Below are 14,928 nucleotides of genomic sequence, written 5' to 3'. Positions count from 1 at the left end.
GTGTTCCCGATACATAGGAAACGCCTTCATACGACAACATCCCATATGGTCTAGTGGTCAGGATTTGGCGCTCTCACCGCCATGTCCCGGATTCATTTCCCGGTGTGGGAACACCAGTTTTAAATTCCTGGTCAGTTGAACATCGCAGCTTGTACAAAATTCTCATAGACAATTTAATTAAAAGATATAAATTGGCCTCTCGTATTTGTTGGCTCATCAGAAGAGAATATATAATACTCGACATTCTGTTCATGTCACGTCACAAGTATCCGATTATATGCCTTAATATCCGATTATATGTTCAGTTCTCGGTGTGGGAACACCTGTTTTATATTCCTGGTCAGTTGATCATCGCAGCTTGTACAACATTCTCATAGACAATTTAATTAAAAGATATAAATTGGCCTCTCGTATTTGTTGGCTTTATTACAAGAGAATATATATAGTACTCGACATTCAGTTCATGTCACGTCACAAGTATCAGATTATATGCCTTACTTATGTGTTCCCGATAAATAGGAAACGCCTTCATACGTCAACATCCCATATGGTCTAGTGGTTAGGATTTGACGTTCTCACCGCCAAGGCCTGGGTTCAATTCCCGGTATGGGAACACCAGTTTTATATTCCTTGTCAGTTGAACATCGCAGCTTGTACGAAATTCTCATAGACAATTTAATTAAAAGATATAAATTGGTCTCTCGCATTTGTTGCCTTATTACAAGTGTATATACAATACTCAACATTCAGTATATGTCACGTCACAAGTATCCGATTATATGCCTTACTTATGTGTTCCCGATAAATAGGAAACGCCTTCATACGACAACGTCCCATATGGTCTAGTGGTCATGATTTCGCGCTCTCACCACCATGACCCGGGTTCATTTCCCGGTGTGGGAACACCAGTTTTATATTCCTGGTCAGTTGAACATCGCAGCTTGTACAAAATTCTCATAGACAATTTAATTAAAAGATATAAATTGGCCTCTCGTAATTATTGGCTCGATCACAAGAGAATATATAATACTCGACATTCAGTTCATGTCACGTCACAAGTATCAGATTATATGCCTTACTTATGTTTTCCCGATAAATAGGAAACGCCTTCAAATGTCATCGTCCCATATGGTCTAGTGGTTAGGATTTGGCCCTTTCACCGCTAAGGCCTGGGTTCAATTTCCAGTGTGGGAACACCTGTTTTAGATTCCTGGTCAGTTGAACATCGCAGCTTGTACAAAATTCTCATAGACAATTTAATTAAAAGATATAAATTGGCCACTCGTATTTGTTGGCTCATCAGAAGAGAATATATAATACTCGACATTCTGTTCATGTCACGTCACAAGTATCCGATTATATGCCTTAATATCCAATTATATGTTCTGTTCTCGGAGTGGGAACACCTGTTTTATATTCCTGGTCAGTTGATCATCGCAGCTTGTACAACATTCTCATAGACAATTTAATTAAAAGATATAAATTGGCATCTCGTATTTGTTGGCTTTATTACAAGAGAATATATATAGTACTCGACATTCAGTTCATGTCACGTCACAAGTATCAGATTATATGCCTTACTTATGTGTTCCCGATAAATAGGAAACGCCTTCATACGTCAACATCCCATATTGTCTATTGGTTAGGATTTGGCGCTCTCACCGCCAAGGCCCGGGTTCAATTCCCGGTATGGGAACACCAGTTTTATATTCCTGGTCAGTTGAACATCGCAGCTTGTACAAAATTCTCATAGACAATTTAATTAAAAGATATAAATTGGCCTCTCGTATTTGTTGGCTTGATTACAAGAGAATATGTAATACACGACGTGTAGTTCATGTCAGAAGTATCCGATTGCATGCCATACTTGTGTTTTCCCGATAAATAGGAAACGCCTTCAAATGTCATCGTCCCATATGGTCTAGTGGTTAGGATTTGGCGCTTTCTCCGCCAAGGCCCGGGTTCAATTCCGGTGTGGGAACACCTGTTTTAGATTCCTGGTCAGTTGAACATCGCAGCTTGTACAAAATTCTCATAGACAATTTAATTAAAAGATATAAATTGGCCTCTCGTATTTGTTGGCTCATCAGAAGAGAATATATAATACTCGACATTCAGTTCATGTCACGTCACAAGTATCCGATTATATGCCTTAATATCCGATTATGTGTTCAGTTCTCGGTTATGTTCAGTTCTCGGTGTGGGAACACCTGTTTTATATTCCTGGTCAGTTGATCATCGCAGCTTGTACAACATTCTCATAGACAATTTAATTAAAAGATATAAATTGGCCTCTCGTATTTGTTGGCTTGATTACAAGAGAATATATATAGTACTCGACATACAGTTCATGTCACGTCACAAGTATCAGATTATATGCCTTACTTATGTGTTCCCGATAAATAGGAAACGCCTTCATACGTCAACGTCCAATATGGTCTAGTGGTTAGGATTTGGCGCTCTCACCGCCAAAGCCCGGGTTCAATTCCCGGTATGGGAACACCAGTTTTAGATTCCTGGTCAGTTGAACATCGCAGCTTGTATGACATTCTCAGAGATAATTTAATTAAAAGATATAAATTGGTCTCTCGCATTTGTTGCCTTATTACAAGTGAATATATAATACTCCACATTCAGTTCATGTCTCGTCACAAGTATCCGATTATATGCCTTCCTTATGTGTTCCCGATACATAGGAAACGCCTTCATACGACAACATCCCATATGGTCTAGTGGTCAGGATTTGGCGCTCTCACCGCCATGACCCGGATTCATTTCCCGGTGTGGGAACACCAGTTTTATATTCCTGGTCAGTTGAACATCGCAGCTTGTACAAAATTCTCATAGACAATTTAATTAAAAGATATAAATTGGCCTCTCGTATTTGTTGTCTCATCAGAAGAGAATATATAATACTCGACATTCTGTTCATGTCACGTCACAAGTATCCGATTATATGCCTTAATATCCGATTATATGTTCAGTTCTCGGTGTGGGAACACCTGTTTTATATTCCTGGTCAGTTGATCATCGCAGCTTGTACAACATTCTCATAGACAATTTAATTAAAAGATATAAATTGGCCTCTCGTATTTGTTGGCTTGATTACAAGAGAATATATATAGTACTCGACATACAGTTCATGTCACGTCACAAGTATCAGATTATATGCCTTACTTATGTGTTCCCGATAAATAGGAAACGCCTTCATACGTCAACGTCCAATATGGTCTAGTGGTTAGGATTTGGCGCTCTCACCGCCAAGGCCCGGGTTCAATTCCCGGTATGGGAACACCAGTTTTATATTCCTGGTCAGTTGAACATCGCAGCTTGTACAAAATTCTCATAGACAATTTAATTAAAAGATATAAATTGGCCTCTCGTATTTGTTGGCTCATCAGAAGAGAATATATAATACTCGACATTCTGTTCATGTCACGTCACAAGTATCCGATTATATGCCTTAATATCCGATTATATGTTCAGTTCTCGGTGTGGGAACACCTGTTTTATATTCCTGGTCAGTTGATCATCGCAGCTTGTACAACATTCTCATAGACAATTTAATTAAAAGATATAAATTGGCCTCTCGTATTTGTTGGCTTGATTACAAGAGAATATATATAGTACTCGACATACAGTTCATGTCACGTCACAAGTATCAGATTATATGCCTTACTTATGTGTTCCCGATAAATAGGAAACGCCTTCATACGTCAACGTCCAATATGGTCTAGTGGTTAGGATTTGGCGCTCTCACCGCCATGACCCGGATTCATTTCCCGGTGTGGGAACACCAGTTTTATATTCCTGGTCAGTTGAACATCGCAGCTTGTACAAAATTCTCATAGACAATTTAATTAAAAGATATAAATTGGCCTCTCGTATTTGTTGGCTCATCAGAAGAGAATATATAATACTCGACATTCTGTTCATGTCACGTCACAAGTATCCGATTATATGCCTTAATATCCGATTATATGTTCAGTTCTCGGTGTGGGAACACCTGTTTTATATTCCTGGTCAGTTGATCATCGCAGCTTGTACAACATTCTCATAGACAATTTAATTAAAAGATATAAATTGGCCTCTCGTATTTGTTGGCTTTATTACAAGAGAATATATATAGTACTCGACATTCAGTTCATGTCACGTCACAAGTATCAGATTATATGCCTTACTTATGTGTTCCCGATAAATAGGAAACGCCTTCATACGTCAACATCCCATATGGTCTAGTGGTTAGGATTTGGCGCTCTCACCGCCAAGGCCCGGGTTCAATTCCCAGTATGGGAACACCAGTTTTATATTCCTGGTCAGTTGAACATCGCAGCTTGTACAAAATTCTCATAGACAATTTAATTAAAAGATATAAATTGGTCTCTCGCATTTGTTGCCTTATTACAAGTGAATATACAATACTCAACATTCAGTATATGTCAAGTCACAAGTATCCGATTATATGCCTTACTTATGTGTTCCCGATAAATAGGAAACGCCTTCATACGACAACGTCCCGTATGGTCTAGTGGTCATGATTTCGCGCTCTCACCACCATGACCCGGGTTCATTTCCCGGTGTGGGAACACCAGTTTTATATTCCTGGACAGTTGAACATCGCAGCTTGTACAAAATTCTCATAGACAATTTAATTAAAAGATATAAATTGGCCTCTCGTATTTATTGGCTCGATCACAAGAGAATATATAATACTCGACATTCAGTTCATGTCACGTCACAAGTATCAGATTATATGCCTTACTTATGTTTTCCCGATAAATAGGAAACGCCTTCAAATGTCATCGTCCCATATGGTCTAGTGGTTAGGATTTGGCCCTTTCACCGCTAAGGCCTGGGTTCAATTTCCGGTGTGGGAACACCTGTTTGAGATTCCTGGTCAGTTGAACATCGCAGCTTGTACAAAAATTCTCATAGACAATTTAATTAAAAGATATAAATTGGCCTCTCGTATTTATTTGCTCGATCACAAGAGAATATATAATACTCGACATTCAGTTCATGTCACGTCACAAGTATCAGATTATATGCCTTACTTAAGTGTTCCCGATAAATAGGAAATGACTTCATACGTCAACATCCCATATGGTCTAGTGGTTAGGATTTGGCGCTCTCACCGCCAAGGCCCCTGGTTCAATTCCCGGTGTGGGAACACCTGTTTTAGATTCCTGGTCAGTTGAACATCGCAGCTTGTATGACATTCTCAGAGATAATTTAATTAAAAGATATAAATTGGTCTCTCGCATTTGTTGCCTTATTACAAGTGAATATATATTACTCCACATTCAGTTCATGTCACGTCACAAGTATCCGATTATATGCCTTACTTATGTGTTCCCGATACATAGGAAACGCCTTCATACGACAACATCCCATATGGTCTAGTGGTCAGTATTTGGCGCTCTCACCGCCATGACCCGGATTCATTTCCCGGTGTGGGAACACCAGTTTTATATTCCTGGTCAGTTGAACATCGCAGCTTGTACAAAATTCTCATAGACAATTTAATTAAAAGTTATAAATTGGCCTCTCGTATTTGTTGGCTCGATCACAAGAGAATATATAATACTCGACATTCAGTTCATGTCACGTCACAAGTATCCGATTATATGCCTTACTTATGTGTTCCCGATAAATAGGAAACGCCTTCATACGACAACGTCCTATATGGTCTAGTGGTTAGGATTTGGCGCTCTCACGGCCAAGGGCGGGTTCAATTCCCAGTGTGGGAACACTAGTTTTATATTCCTGGTCAGTTGAACATCGCAGCTTGTACAACATTCTCATAGACAATTTAATTAAATGATATAAATTGGCCTCTCGTATTTGTTGGCTTGATTACAAGAGAATATGTAATACACGACGTGTAGTTCATGTCAGAAGTATCCGATTGCATGCCATACTTGTGTTTTCCCGATAAATAGGAAACGCCTTCAAATGTCATCGTTCCATATGGTCTAGTGGTTAGGATTTGGCCCTTTCACCGCCAAGGCCTGGGTTCAATTTCCAGTGTGGGAACCCCTGTTTTAGATTCCTGGTCAGTTGAACATCGCAGCTTGTACAAAATTCTCATAGACAATTTAATTAAAAGATATTAATTGGCCTCTCGTATTTGTTGGCTCATCAGAAGAGAATACATAATACTCGACATTCTGTTCATGTCGCGTCACAAGTATCCGATTATATGCCTTAATATCCGATTATATGTTCAGTTCTCGGTGTGGGAACACCTGTTTTATATTCCTGGTCAGTTGATCATCGCAGCTTGTACAACATTCTCATAGACAATTTAATTAAAAGATATAAATTGGCCTCTCGTATTTGTTGGCTTGATAACAAGAGAATATATATAGTACTCGACATTCAGTTCATGTCACGTCACAATTATCAGATTATATGCCTTACTTATGTGTTCCCGATAAATAGGAAACGCCTTCATACGTCAACATCCCATATGGTCTTGTGGTTAGGATTTGGCGCTCTCACCGCCAAGGCCCGGGTTCAATTCCCGGTGTGGGAACACCAGTTTTATATTCCTGGTCAGTTGAACATCGCAGCTTGTACAACATTCTCATAGAAAATTTAATTAAATGATATAAATTGGCCTCTCGTATTTGTTGGCTTGATTATAAGAGAATATGTAATACACGACGTGCAGTTCATGTCAGAAGTATCCGATTGCATGCCATACTTGTGTTTTCCCGATAAATAGGAAACGCCTTCAAATGTCATCGTCCCATATGGTCTAGTGGTTAGGATTTGGCCCTTTCAGCGCCAAGGCCTGGGTTTCAATTTCCGGTGTGGGAACACCTGTTTTAGATTCCTGGTCAGTTGAACATCGCAGCTTGTACAAAATTCTCATAGACAATTTAATTAAAAGATATAAATTGGCCTCTCGTATTTGTTGGCTTATCAGAAGAGAATATATAATACTCGACATTCTGTTCATGTCACGTCACAAGTATCCGACTATATGCCTTAATATCCGATTATATGTTCAGTTCTCGGTGTGGGAACACCTGTTTTATATTCCTGGTCAGTTGATCATCGCAGCTTGTACAACATTCTCATAGACAATTTAATTAAAAGATATAAATTGGCCTCTTGTATTTGTTGGCTTGATTACAAGAGAATATATATAGTACTCGACATTCAGTTCATGTCTCGTCACAAGTATCAGATTATATGCCTTACTTATGTGTTCCCGATAAATAGGAAACGCCTTCATACGTCAACATCCCATATGGTCTAGTGGTTAGGATTTGGCGCTCTCACCGCCAAGGCCCGGGTTCAATTCCCGGTATGGGAACACCAGTTTTATATTCCTGGTCAGTTGAACATCGCAGCTTGTACAAAATTCTCATAGACAATTTAATTAAAAGATATAAATTGGTCTCTCGCATTTGTTGCCTTATTACAAGTGAATATACAATACTCGACATTCAGTATATGTCACGTCACAAGTATCCGATTATATGCCTTACTTATGTGTTCCCGATAAATAGGAAACGCCTTCATACGACAACGTCCCATATGGTCTAGTGGTCATGATTTCGCGCTCTCACCACCATGACCCGGGTTCATTTCCCGGTGTGGGAACACCAGTTTTATATTCCTGGTCAGTTGAACATCGCAGCTTGTACAACATTCTCATAGAAAATTTAATTAAATGATATAAATTGGCCTCTCGTACTTGTTGGCTTGATTACAAGAGAATATGTAATACACGACGTGCAGTTCATGTCAGAAGTATCCGATTGCATGCCATACTTGTGTTTTCCCGATAAATAGGAAACGCCTTCAAATGTCATCGTCCCATATGGTCTAGTGGTTAAGATTTGGCCCTTTCACCGCCAAGGCCTGGGTTCAATTTCCGGTGTGGGAACACCTGTTTTAGATTCCTGGTCAGTTGAACATCGCAGCTTGTACAAAATTCTCATAGACAATTTAATTAAAAGATATTAATTGGCCTCTCGTATTTGTTGGCTCATCAGAAGAGAATACATAATACTCGACATTCTGTTCATGTCGCGTCACAAGTATCCGATTATATGCCTTAATATCCGATTATATGTTCAGTTCTCGGTGTGGGAACACCTGTTTTATATTCCTGGTCAGTTGATCATCGCAGCTTGTACAAAATTCTCATAGACAATTTAATTAAAAGATATAAACTGGCCTCTCGTATTTATTGTCTTATTACAAGTGAATATACAATACTCGACATTCAGTATATGTCACGTCACAAGTATCCGATTATATGCCTTACTTATGTGTTCCCGATAAATAGGAAACGCCTTCATACGACAACGTCCCATATGGTCTAGTGGTCATGATTTCGCGCTCTCACCACCATGACCCGGGTTCATTTCCCGGTGTGGGAACACCAGTTGTATATTCCTGGTCAGTTGAACATCGCAGCTTGTACAAAATTCTCATAGACAATTTAATTAAAAGATATAAATTGGCCTCTCGTATTTATTGGCTCGATCACAAGAGAATATAAAATACTCGATATTCAGTTCATGTCACGTCACAAGTATCAGATTATATGCCTTACTTATGTGTTCCCGATAAATAGGAAATGACTTCATACGTCAACATCCCATATGGTCTTGTGGTTAGGATTTGGCGCTCTCACCGCCAAGGCCCGGGTTCAATTCCCGGTGTGGGAACACCAGTTTTATATTCCTGGTCAGTTGAACATCGCAGCTTGTACAACATTCTCATAGAAAATTTAATTAAATGATATAAATTGGCCTCTCGTATTTGTTGGCTTGATTACAAGAGAATATGTAATACACGACGTGCAGTTCATGTCAGAAGTATCCGATTGCATGCCATACTTGTGTTTTCCCGATAAATAGGAAACGCCTTCAAATGTCATCGTCCCATATGGTCTAGTGGTTAGGATTTGGCCCTTTCAGCGCCAAGGCCTGGGTTCAATTTCCGGTGTGGGAACACCTGTTTTAGATTCCTGGTCAGTTGAACATCGCAGCTTGTACAAAATTCTCATAGACAATTTAATTAAAAGATATAAATTGGCCTCTCGTATTTGTTGGCTCATCAGAAGAGAATATATAATACTCGACATTCTGTTCATGTCACGTCACAAGTATCCGACTATATGCCTTAATATCCGATTATATGTTCAGTTCTCGGTGTGGGAACACCTGTTTTATATTCCTGGTCAGTTGATCATCGCAGCTTGTACAACATTCTCATAGACAATTTAATTAAAAGATATAAATTGGCCTCTTGTATTTGTTGGCTTGATTACAAGAGAATATATATAGTACTCGACATTCAGTTCATGTCACGTCACAAGTATCAGATTATATGCCTTACTTATGTGTTCCCGATAAATAGGAAACGCCTTCATACGTCAACATCCCATATGGTCTAGTGGTTAGGATTTGGCGCTCTCACCGCCAAGGCCCGGGTTCAATTCCCGGTATGGGAACACCAGTTTTATATTCCTGGTCAGTTGAACATCGCAGCTTGTACAAAATTCTCATAGACAATTTAATTAAAAGATATAAATTGGTCTCTCGCATTTGTTGCCTTATTACAAGTGAATATACAATACTCGACATTCAGTATATGTCACGTCACAAGTATCCGATTATATGCCTTACTTATGTGTTCCCGATAAATAGGAAACGCCTTCATACGACAACGTCCCATATGGTCTAGTGGTCATGATTTCGCGCTCTCACCACCATGACCCGGGTTCATTTCCCGGTGTGGGAACACCAGTTTTATATTCCTGGTCAGTTGAACATCGCAGCTTGTACAACATTCTCATAGAAAATTTAATTAAATGATATAAATGGGTCTCTCGTACTTGTTGGCTTGATTACAAGAGAATATGTAATACACGATGTGCAGTTCATGTCAGAAGTATCCGATTGCATGCCATACTTGTGTTTTCCCGATAAATAGGAAACGCCTTCTAATGTCATCGTCCCATATGGTCTAGTGGTTAGGATTTGGCGCTTTCACCGCCAAGGCCCGGATTCAATTCCCGGTGTGGGAACACCTGTTTTAGACTCCTGGTCAGTTGAACATCGCAGCTTGTACAAAATTCTCATAGACAATTTAATTAAAAGATATAAATTGGCCTCTCGTATTTGTTGTCTCATCAGAAGAGAATATATAATACTCGACATTCAGTTCATGTCTCGTCACAAGTATCAGATTATATGCCTTACTTATGTGTTCCCGATAAATAGGAAACGCCTTCATACGACAACGTCCCATATGGTCTAGTGGTCATGATTTCGCGCTCTCACCACCATGATCCGGGTTCATTTCCCGGTGTGGGAACACCAGTTTTATATTCCTGGTCAGTTGAACATCGCAGCTTGTACAAAATTCTCATAGACAATTTAATTATAAGATATAAATTGGCCTCTCGTATTTATTGGCTCGATCACAAGAGAACATATATTACTCGACATTCAGTTCATGTCACGTCACAAGTATCAGATTATATGCCTTACTTATGTGTTCCCGATAAATAGGAAATGACTTCATACGTCAACATCTCATATGGTCTAGTGGTTAGGATTTGGCGCTCTCACCGCCAAGGCCCGGGTTCAATTCCCGGTATGGGAACACCAGTTTTATATTCCTGGTCAGTTGAACATCGCAGCTTGTACAACATTCTCATAGAAAGTTTAATTAAATGATATAAATTGGCCTCTCGTATTTGTTGGCTTGATTACAAGAGAATATGTAATACACGACGTGCAGTTCATGTCAGAAGTATCCGATTGCATGCCATACTTGTGTTTTCCCGATAAATAGGAAACGCCTTCAAAAGTCAAAATCCCATATGGTCTAGTGGTTAGGATTTGGCGCTCTCACCGCCAAGGCCCGGGTTCAATTCCCGGTATGGGAACACCAGTTTTATATTCCTGGTCAGTTGAACATCGCAGCTTGTACAAAATTCTCATAGACAATTTAATTAAAAGATATAAATTGGCCTCTCGTATTTATTGGCTCGATCACAAGAGAATATATAATACTCGACATTCAGTTCATGTCACGTCACAAGTATCAGATTATATGCCTTACTTATGTGTTCCCGATAAATAGGAAACGCCTTCATACGACAACGTCCCATATGGTCTAGTGGTTAGGATTTGGCGCTCTCGCCGCCAAGGCCCGGGTTCAATTCCCGGTGTGGGAACACCAGTTTTATATTCCTGGTCAGTTGAACATCGCAGCTTGTATACAATTCTCAGAGACAATTTAATTAAAAGATATAAATTGGCCTCTCGTATTTGTTGCCTTATTACAAGAGAATATGTAATACACGACGTGCAGTTCATGTCAGAAGTATCCGATTGCATGCCATACTTGTGTTTTCCCGATAAATAGGAATCGCCTTCCAATGTCATCGTCCCATATGGTCTAGTGGTTAGGATTCGGCGCTTTCACCGCGAAGGCCCGGGTTCAATTCCCGGTGTGGGAACACCAGTTTTAGATTCCTGGTCAGTTGAACATCGCAGCTTGTACAAAATTCTCATAGACAATTTAATTAAAAGATATAAATTGGCCTCTCGTATTTGTTGGCTTGATTACAAGAGAATATATATAATTCACGACATTCAGTTCATGTCACGTCACGTCACAAGTATACGATTATAAGCCTTACTTATGTGTTCCCGATAAATAGGAAACGCCTTCATACGTCAACGTCCCATATGATCTAGTGGTTAGGATTTGGCGCTCTCACCGCCATGGCCCGGGTTCATTTCCCGGTGTGAAAACACCAGTTTTATATTCCTGGTCAGTTGAACATCGCAGCTTGTACAACATTCTCATAGACAATTTAATTAAAAGATATAAATTGGCCTCTCGTATTTGTTGGCTTGATTACAAGAGAATATATAATACTCGACATTCAGTTCATGTCACGTCACAAGTATCAGATTATATGCCTTACTTATGTGTTCCCGATAAACAGGAAATGACTTCATACGTCAACATCCCATATGGTCTAGTGGTTAGGATTTGGCGCTCTCACCGCCAAGGCCCGGGTTCATTTCCCGGTGTGGGAACACCAGTTTTATATTCCTGGTCAGTTGAACATCGCAGCTTGTACAAAATTCTCATAGACAATTTAATTATGAGATATAAATTGGCCTCTCGTATTTGTTGGCTTGATTACAAGAGAATATGTAATACACGACGTGCAGTTCATGTCAGAAGTATCCGATTGCATGCCATACTTGTGTTTTCCCGATAAATAGGAAACGCCTTCAAAAGTCATCGTCCCATATGGTCTAGTGGTTAGGATTTGGCGCTCTCACCGCCAAGGCCCGGGTTCAATTCCCGGTGTGGTAACACCAGTTTTATATTCCTGGTCAGTTGAACATCGCAGCTTGTACAACATTCTCATAGAAAGTTTAATTAAATGATATAAATTGGCCTCTCGTATTTGTTGTCTCATCAGAAGAGAATATATAATACTCGACATTCAGTTCATGTCACGTCACAAGTATCCGATTATATGCCTTACTTATGTGTTCCCGATAAATAGGAAACGCCTTCATACGTCAACATCCGATATGGTCTAGTGGTTAGGATTTGGCGCTCTCACCGCCAAGGCCCGGGTTCAATTCCCGGTGTTTGAACACCAGTTTTATATTCCTGGTCAGTTGAACATCGCAGCTTGTACAACATTCTCATAGACAATTTAATTAAATGATATAAATTGGCCTCTCGTATTTGTTGGCTTGATTACAAGAGAATATGTAATACACGACGTGCAGTTCATGTCAGAAGTAGCCGATTGCATGCCATACTTGTGTTTTCCCGATAAATAGGAAATGCCTTCATACGTCAACATCCCATATGGTCTAGTGGTTAGGATTTGGCGCTCTCACCGCCAAGGCCCGGGTTCAATTCCCGGTGTGGGAACACCAGTTTTAGATTCCTGGTCAGTTGAACATCGCAGCTTGTACAAAATTCTCATAGACAATTTAATTAAAAGATATAAATTGGCCTCTCGTATTTGTTGGCTTGATTACAAGAGAATATATATATAATTCACGACATTCAGTTCATGTCACGTCACGTCACGTCACAAGTATACGATTATATGCCTTACTTATGTGTTCCCGATAAATAGGAAACGCCTTCATACGTCAACGTCCCATATGATCTAGTGGTTAGGATTTGGCGCTCTCACCGCCAAGGCCCGGGTTCAATTCCCGGTATGGGAACACCAGTTTTATATTCCTGGTCAGTTGAACATCGCAGCTTGTACAAAATTCTCAAAGACAATTTAATTAAAAGATATAAATTGGTCTCTCGCATTTGTTGCCTTATTACAAGTGAATATACAATACTCGACATTCAGTATATGTCACGTCACAAGTAGCCGATTATATGCCTTACTTATGTGTTCCCGATAAATAGGAAACGCCTTCGTACGACAACGTCCCATATGGTCTAGTGGTCATGATTTCGCGCTCTCACCACCATGATCCGGGTTCATTTCCCGGTGTGGGAACACCAGTTTTATATTCCTGGTCAGTTGAACATCGCAGCTTGTACAAAATTCTCATGGACAATTTAATTATAAGATATAAATTGGCCTCTCGTATTTCTTGGCTCGATCACAAGAGAATATATAATACTCGACATTCAGTTCATGTCACGTCACAAGTATCAGATTATATGCCTTACTTATGTGTTCCCGATAAATAGGAAATGACTTCATACGTCAACATCCCATATGGTCTAGTGGTTAGGATTTGGCGCTCTCACCGCCAAGGCCCGGGTTCAATTCCCGGTGTGGGAACACCAGTTTTATATTCCTGGTCAGTTGAACATCGCAGCTTGTACAACATTCTCATAGAAAGTTTAATTAAATGATAAAAATTGGCCTCTCGTATTTGTTGGCTTGATTACAAGAGAATATGTAATACACGACGTGCAGTTCATGTCAGAAGTATCCGATTGCATGCCATACTTGTGTTTTCCCGATAAATAGGAAACGCCTTCAAAAGTCATCGTCCCATATGGTCTGGTGGTTAGGATTTGGCGCTCTCACCGCCAAGGCCCGGGTTCAATTCTCGGTGTGGGAACACCTGTTTTAGATTCCTGGTCAGTTGAACATCGCAGCTTGTACAAAATTCTCAGAGACAATTTAATTAAAAAATATAAATTGGCCTCTCGTATTTGTTGTCTCATCAGAAGAGAATATATAATACTCGACATTCAGTTCATGTCACGTCACAAGTATCCGATTATATGCCTTACTTATGTGTTCCCGATAAATAGGAAACGCCTTCATACGTCAACATCCCATATGGTCTAGTGGTTAGGATTTGGCGCTCTCACCGCCAAGGCCCGGGTTCAATTCCCGGTGTTTGAACACCAGTTTTATATTCCTGGTCAGTTGAACATCGCAGCTTGTACAACATTCTCATAGACAATTTAATTAAATGATATAAATTGGCCTCTCGTATTTGTTGGCTTGATTACAAGAGAATATGTAATACACGACGTGCAGTTCATGTCAGAAGTAGCCGATTGCATGCCATACTTGTGTTTTCCCGATAAATAGGAAATGCCTTCATACGTCAACATCCCATATGGTCTAGTGGTTAGGATTTGGCGCTCTCACCGCCAAGGCCCGGGTTCAATTCCCGGTGTGGGAACACCAGTTTAATATTCCTGGTCAGTTGAACATCGCAGCTTGTATACAATTCTCAGAGACAATTTAATTAAAAGATATAAATTGGCCTCTCGTATTTGTTGCCTTATTACAAGAGAATATGTAATACACGACGTGCAGTTCATGTCAGAAGTATCCGATTGCATGCCATACTTGTGTTTTACCGATAAATAGGAATCGCCTTCCAATGTCATCGTCCCATATGGTCTAGT

The 14,928-nt window shown here is 39.8% G+C and overlaps 19 non-coding genes across 19 annotated transcripts; all 19 read left to right on the top strand.

The window, feature by feature from the left end:
- Positions 1 to 541: 541 nt before the first annotated feature.
- TRNAE-CUC (transfer RNA glutamic acid (anticodon CUC)) lies at positions 542 to 613 on the top strand. The gene has a single exon. It is a non-coding gene; the product is annotated as a tRNA-Glu (tRNA).
- A 1,815-nt stretch (positions 614 to 2,428) lies between these two features.
- On the top strand, positions 2,429 to 2,500 carry TRNAE-CUC (transfer RNA glutamic acid (anticodon CUC)). Its single transcript has one exon. It is a non-coding gene; the product is annotated as a tRNA-Glu (tRNA).
- A 720-nt stretch (positions 2,501 to 3,220) lies between these two features.
- Positions 3,221 to 3,292, top strand: TRNAE-CUC (transfer RNA glutamic acid (anticodon CUC)). Its single transcript has one exon. It is a non-coding gene; the product is annotated as a tRNA-Glu (tRNA).
- Positions 3,293 to 4,224: 932 nt separating this feature from the next.
- On the top strand, positions 4,225 to 4,296 carry TRNAE-CUC (transfer RNA glutamic acid (anticodon CUC)). The gene has a single exon. It is a non-coding gene; the product is annotated as a tRNA-Glu (tRNA).
- An 801-nt stretch (positions 4,297 to 5,097) lies between these two features.
- On the top strand, positions 5,098 to 5,170 carry TRNAE-CUC (transfer RNA glutamic acid (anticodon CUC)). The gene has a single exon. It is a non-coding gene; the product is annotated as a tRNA-Glu (tRNA).
- A 1,296-nt stretch (positions 5,171 to 6,466) lies between these two features.
- TRNAE-CUC (transfer RNA glutamic acid (anticodon CUC)) lies at positions 6,467 to 6,538 on the top strand. Its single transcript has one exon. It is a non-coding gene; the product is annotated as a tRNA-Glu (tRNA).
- A 717-nt stretch (positions 6,539 to 7,255) lies between these two features.
- On the top strand, positions 7,256 to 7,327 carry TRNAE-CUC (transfer RNA glutamic acid (anticodon CUC)). The gene has a single exon. It is a non-coding gene; the product is annotated as a tRNA-Glu (tRNA).
- A 1,294-nt stretch (positions 7,328 to 8,621) lies between these two features.
- On the top strand, positions 8,622 to 8,693 carry TRNAE-CUC (transfer RNA glutamic acid (anticodon CUC)). Its single transcript has one exon. It is a non-coding gene; the product is annotated as a tRNA-Glu (tRNA).
- Positions 8,694 to 9,409: 716 nt separating this feature from the next.
- Positions 9,410 to 9,481, top strand: TRNAE-CUC (transfer RNA glutamic acid (anticodon CUC)). The gene has a single exon. It is a non-coding gene; the product is annotated as a tRNA-Glu (tRNA).
- Positions 9,482 to 10,566: 1,085 nt separating this feature from the next.
- Positions 10,567 to 10,638, top strand: TRNAE-CUC (transfer RNA glutamic acid (anticodon CUC)). Its single transcript has one exon. It is a non-coding gene; the product is annotated as a tRNA-Glu (tRNA).
- A 214-nt stretch (positions 10,639 to 10,852) lies between these two features.
- Positions 10,853 to 10,924, top strand: TRNAE-CUC (transfer RNA glutamic acid (anticodon CUC)). Its single transcript has one exon. It is a non-coding gene; the product is annotated as a tRNA-Glu (tRNA).
- A 219-nt stretch (positions 10,925 to 11,143) lies between these two features.
- TRNAE-CUC (transfer RNA glutamic acid (anticodon CUC)) lies at positions 11,144 to 11,215 on the top strand. Its single transcript has one exon. It is a non-coding gene; the product is annotated as a tRNA-Glu (tRNA).
- An 802-nt stretch (positions 11,216 to 12,017) lies between these two features.
- TRNAE-CUC (transfer RNA glutamic acid (anticodon CUC)) lies at positions 12,018 to 12,089 on the top strand. Its single transcript has one exon. It is a non-coding gene; the product is annotated as a tRNA-Glu (tRNA).
- Positions 12,090 to 12,303: 214 nt separating this feature from the next.
- On the top strand, positions 12,304 to 12,375 carry TRNAE-CUC (transfer RNA glutamic acid (anticodon CUC)). Its single transcript has one exon. It is a non-coding gene; the product is annotated as a tRNA-Glu (tRNA).
- A 218-nt stretch (positions 12,376 to 12,593) lies between these two features.
- TRNAE-CUC (transfer RNA glutamic acid (anticodon CUC)) lies at positions 12,594 to 12,665 on the top strand. The gene has a single exon. It is a non-coding gene; the product is annotated as a tRNA-Glu (tRNA).
- A 214-nt stretch (positions 12,666 to 12,879) lies between these two features.
- Positions 12,880 to 12,951, top strand: TRNAE-CUC (transfer RNA glutamic acid (anticodon CUC)). Its single transcript has one exon. It is a non-coding gene; the product is annotated as a tRNA-Glu (tRNA).
- A 233-nt stretch (positions 12,952 to 13,184) lies between these two features.
- TRNAE-CUC (transfer RNA glutamic acid (anticodon CUC)) lies at positions 13,185 to 13,256 on the top strand. The gene has a single exon. It is a non-coding gene; the product is annotated as a tRNA-Glu (tRNA).
- A 509-nt stretch (positions 13,257 to 13,765) lies between these two features.
- Positions 13,766 to 13,837, top strand: TRNAE-CUC (transfer RNA glutamic acid (anticodon CUC)). The gene has a single exon. It is a non-coding gene; the product is annotated as a tRNA-Glu (tRNA).
- A 790-nt stretch (positions 13,838 to 14,627) lies between these two features.
- Positions 14,628 to 14,699, top strand: TRNAE-CUC (transfer RNA glutamic acid (anticodon CUC)). The gene has a single exon. It is a non-coding gene; the product is annotated as a tRNA-Glu (tRNA).
- The last annotated feature ends 229 nt before the right edge of the window (positions 14,700 to 14,928 follow it).

The sequence above is a fragment of the Saccoglossus kowalevskii genome, chromosome 9 (genome assembly GCF_978046115.1).
Source record: "Saccoglossus kowalevskii chromosome 9, keSacKowa6.1, whole genome shotgun sequence".
NCBI lineage: Eukaryota > Metazoa > Hemichordata > Enteropneusta > Harrimaniidae > Saccoglossus > Saccoglossus kowalevskii.
Note: the sequence above shows the minus strand (reverse complement) of the source record. Positions and strands in the feature narration are given on the sequence as shown.